At 50.9% G+C, this 4,477-nt stretch overlaps 1 protein-coding gene across 2 annotated transcripts in view; it reads right to left on the bottom strand.

The window, feature by feature from the left end:
* The window catches only part of DTX2 (deltex 2, E3 ubiquitin ligase), a 46,241-nt gene extending 43,153 nt beyond the window's left edge, over positions 1 to 3,088 (bottom strand). For both annotated transcript variants that reach the window (XM_011971241.1, XM_011971240.1), the window contains exon 1: positions 2,692 to 3,088. The gene's annotated coding sequence lies outside the window, so the exon portion shown is untranslated. The remainder of the gene's footprint in view (positions 1 to 2,691) is intronic.
* Positions 3,089 to 4,477: the final 1,389 nt, after the last annotated feature.

Below are 4,477 nucleotides of genomic sequence, written 5' to 3' on the forward strand. Positions count from 1 at the left end.
AAAAAAAAAAAAAAAAGATTAGATGTATACTTTTGTTTCATGATCCCAGCTTTTGTTTTGGGTGCCTAGATTGCCAGAGCTTACTACATTTATTAAAAATAACTTACTAAATAAGGAAAAGTAGGTCAGGCATGAACACTGAGGAGTATGTACTAATCAATCTTCTTCTCAGCTTAGCTGATAAGGCAAACACCAAAGGGACTGCTGAATTCATCTTTGTACTCCAAGTGCCAAGCACAAGCCCTGGCGCACAGAATTTCGGGAGGCATTTGGGGAATGAATCAGTGCTCTTCTCTCTAGCCCATGGCCTCATTTCCTGTTGGCCTCTTAATACCTTCAACACGTCTGAGGCCAAACGCATCTTCCTTCCTCATTCTCCTTTTCCCCCTGGATTTCCCCCAGGCGGCCAAGAGAAAAATCTCAGACTCTCAGTCCTCCTCAGCCCGCTCCCCCAGGCCTAGCAGCTGCCTGCCCTCAACTCTGAAGCCCCCTGCTAACACCTGGCCGGGACCCTTATGCCTCTTACTTTAATAAATACTCCCTCCCCGCCAGGTGCAGTGGCTCACGCCTGTAATCCCAACACTTTGGGAGGTCACAGTGGGTGGATCACCTGAGATCAGGAGTTCGACACCAGCCTGGTCAACACAGGGAAACCCAATCTCTACTAAAAATACAAAAATCAGCCAGGCATGGTGGCAGGTGCTTGTAGTCCTAGCTACTCGGGAAGCTGAGGCAGGAGAATCACTTGAACGCAGGAGGTGGAGGTTGCAGAGCACTCCAGCCTGGGTAATAGAGCTAGACTCCATCTCAAAACAAACAAACAGACAAGCGCTCCCTCCCAAATGGCTTCTCCAACTCTGCTTTCTCCCTCATACATCTCAGATAGAAGGCGACGGGGCGGGGCGGGTGACAAGATTAAGCTTCCTGAACTACCATTCTGATCTTGTTTTTTACACACCTCCCCTGGATCTCTAGAATGAAATTCAAATTCCTTAGGCTGATAGTCAAAGTCGATCACAATACGGCCCCTCCCTTGCTATCAACAATATTTGCTGGTGCCCTTCCCTTCCATCCCCCCTCATGTATACCTCCCCCACCACAATCCCCCTCCAGAGTGTAAGTGATCCAGAGTAGTTTAATCTACTACTCCCATCTGCATCAGGGTGTCCCCACCCCCATGACTCTGCTCCGCCCTGAATCCCACCTACTTGGTCCCCTGTCCTGACCTTACCCACCCTTTTATGGCCCAATTTAAACAGTACTTCCCACGATGCCTGGATGTGCCCAGCAGAAAGCAAACACCCTCTAAATTAGCCAGGCGTGAAGGTGTGCACCTGTAATCCCAGCTACTCGGGAAGCTGAGGCACGAGAATCTCGAGCCTGGGAGGCGAAGCTGCAGTGAGCTGAGGTGGCACCACTGCACTCCAGCCTGGGTGACGGAGTGAGACTCTGTCTCAAAAAGTAAACAAGCAAAACAAAACAACAACAAAACGAATGAAAGAAAACACCCTCTTATCAACTTCCTTATCAGTTCTCTATGTTCACTTTATCTCTTCGACTAGACTATGAGCAACCGAGGGCAAAACCACTTATCTGTCTCTCCCCGTGAAGAAGCTGGCATGGTGTAAGAAGACTGTCACAAAGCGAATAATCCAGTCTAACCCATTCCACAGGCTCCAGTGTGCTCCTTTGAAATGTCCCTCACGAGGCCAGGCACGGTGGCTCAGGCCTGTAGTCCCAGCACTTTGAGAGGCTGAGATGGGAGGATCACTTGAGGCCAGGAGTTAGAGACCAGCTTGGACAACATAGAGAGACACTGTCTCTAGATAAAACATTAGTCGGGTATGGTGGTAGGCACCTCAGCCACTCTGGAGCCCAGGAATTTGAGGCTATGGTGAACCATGATCACTCCACTGCACTCCAGCCTGGGCGGCAGCAGCAGACCCCAACTCAAAAAAATAATAAATAAAATACCCCTCATGGAAATCTCCTAAAATCCTTCCGCTCCCGAGTCTTGGCATGGCCCACATAACCCTCCCCGCTCAGCCCTCTGCCTGCTTTTCCAGCTTCCTCTACCACATACTAAGCTACTTACAGTAGCCCAGCTGTGTCCCGGTAGCTTCATGACTTTGCAAACGCTGACTCCTCTCCCAGACGACTGTGCCCCACTTTCTAAGTCCTACTCCTCCTTCACAACCCCCCTCAACTACCACCTTCCAGGAGCCTTCCTGACCTCCCTCTAGCCCTCCCCTTTCTGGATGTGGGTAGGAGGGCCTTGTGCTTTCCCCCAGCTCAGTATATGTCACACTGACAATACTTTGTCACTGACTCTGGTTTGTCTTTTCCACCAAACAATGCGCTCCCAAAAGACAGAGATCTTGTCTGGCACCCAGTAAAGGTTTATGCAACAAAAGAAATGAAAACTGCCAGTTCAAATGCAGAAATCGTGACTTGTGTCTTCCATCCCATAAAGCATGTCTTAAAGTGGAAAGCATCTTCTAAGACTAGTTAGTGAAATAGGAGAAGCAGCTGGCAAGACGCCACTGCAATTTATTTGAGACAGGTGGCAATCAACAGTCAACTTCCAGGGCGCACGTTTATCCTGCAGACCTCAAATTCCACCCTCCCCAATCCTCACCTTCTCTGCACCAGATAGAGAAGGCGGCAAGGTCGAGTCCCCATGGCTCTCACCTTTTCTCTCTGGAGAGCTGGCACAAACCGTCCCTTCTGGATGAAGACACCAGCTCCTTAGGAAGAATGACTTGTTTGAGTTCCCATCTTGATACAAACCACAAACAACAAAAACCGGGCAAATCTGAAAGGCTTGCTGAGTCAGCGACACAAATTCCAAGGCACCTTTGCCAACTAGGAAGAAGATGATCAGGTTTTAAATTAAACAGCAGTTAGTAAAAAACAAAGGTACAGATGTTGGATCTGTGTGCTGTGCCTGGGGACTGAAAATCACCAGATTTATTTTCCAATAGCCTGGGCGGAGCAGAAAGTACAATAGTCTTCGTCCACCCACTTAACAATCAAGGAGATAGTTGAAAAAAACAACAAGCAAACAAAACCCTGAGCCCTTTTTAAAAGTTTTTTATTATTATTATTTTTTGGAGACAGAGTCTTGCTCTGTCACCCAAACTGGAGTACAGTGGCATGATCTTGGCTCACTGCAGCCTTCGCCTCCCAGTTTCAAGCAACTCTCCTGCCTCAGCCTCCTGAGTAGCTGAGATTATAGGCATGCGTCACCACACCTGGCTATGAGCCCTTTTCTTTAAAAAAGAAAAAAAAAAGTTTTTTTTTTGTTTGTTTGTTTTTTGAGACAGGGTCTCCCTCTGTCGCCCATGCTGGAGTGCAGTGGTGTGACCATAGCTCACTGCAGCCTCCAGCTCCTGGGCTCAAGCGATCCTCCTGCCTCAGCCTCCTGAGTAGCTGGGACTACAGGCACCCACCAACACACCCATCTGATTTTTTACAGAGACAGTGATCTCAGGAATCTTCTTGTTTCCCAGGCTTGTCTCAAATTCCTGGACTCAAGTGATCCTTCCACCTCGGCCGCCCAAAGGGCTGGGATTACAGGCATGAGCCACTGTGCCTGGCCTGAGCTTTTTCCACAGAAAGCCCTAAAAGGACTTCATAAGCTAGTCTGGCAGCTAAGCATCCAGGAAATCAACACACCAGAGACGGTAAATATTTAAGGTCACAGAGCAACCGAATCAGAGGGCTTGCTATCCAGATGGCTTAAGTAAGCCCGGATGGTGGCCACCAGAAAGTCTACCTTCTAGAGCGCTAGAGGAGCTAGGAGGGCATGCAGAAATATTCTGAGTTTCTCAAGGGTCCAGACGTCTGTACACATGCTATTTATTTCCATCGCTGTTGGCGCTTAGAGAAGTGGAGCCAGCTTGGAGGAGGAGGGCAGCTGGCTGAGACAGTCGCGATGAAAGCGCAGCTCCAGAAAAGGGAACCGAGTTCTAAATCTTTTTCGGCACCCCGTAAGGACCCCAAAAAGTGACCCAGGGCCCCAGAAACTTCCGGGAAGGCTCCCCACAGGAGAGCAGAGAAGCAGAGTTAGGAAGCAAACTCCTCCAAAGTACAACCCATGGCCCAGTGAGTCCCTTCACCTGGGGGTAGACCCCAGCAGGACCCACCCCTCGTCAGGGAGCCAGTGGCAATCTCGTCACCGCCTCCTCCGGGTACTTTGGGAAGGGGTGCGCTCCTCCCGAGCCACCCGGACTCCCGGGAGCGGCGCCCCTCCGCCTGCGAGCCCCTCAGCCTTCACCCGAACGTCCTTTCTCGCACCTGGCACCCTGTCCCGTCCAAAGCTCCCGGCGCCTCCCAAGTCCCCCAACTCCCGCCCTCAGGACCTTGATCCCGGAGACCGACAGCCCCGACACCCCAGATCTCCCGGGACCCCCGGGTGTCGCCGTCGCCCCCCCTCACACCCACGCCCGCCCCCTTCCGGTCCCAGCTAGGCTCC

Source organism: Mandrillus leucophaeus, unplaced genomic scaffold, assembly GCF_000951045.1.
Source record: "Mandrillus leucophaeus isolate KB7577 unplaced genomic scaffold, Mleu.le_1.0 Scaffold993, whole genome shotgun sequence".
Classification (NCBI taxonomy): domain Eukaryota; kingdom Metazoa; phylum Chordata; class Mammalia; order Primates; family Cercopithecidae; genus Mandrillus; species Mandrillus leucophaeus.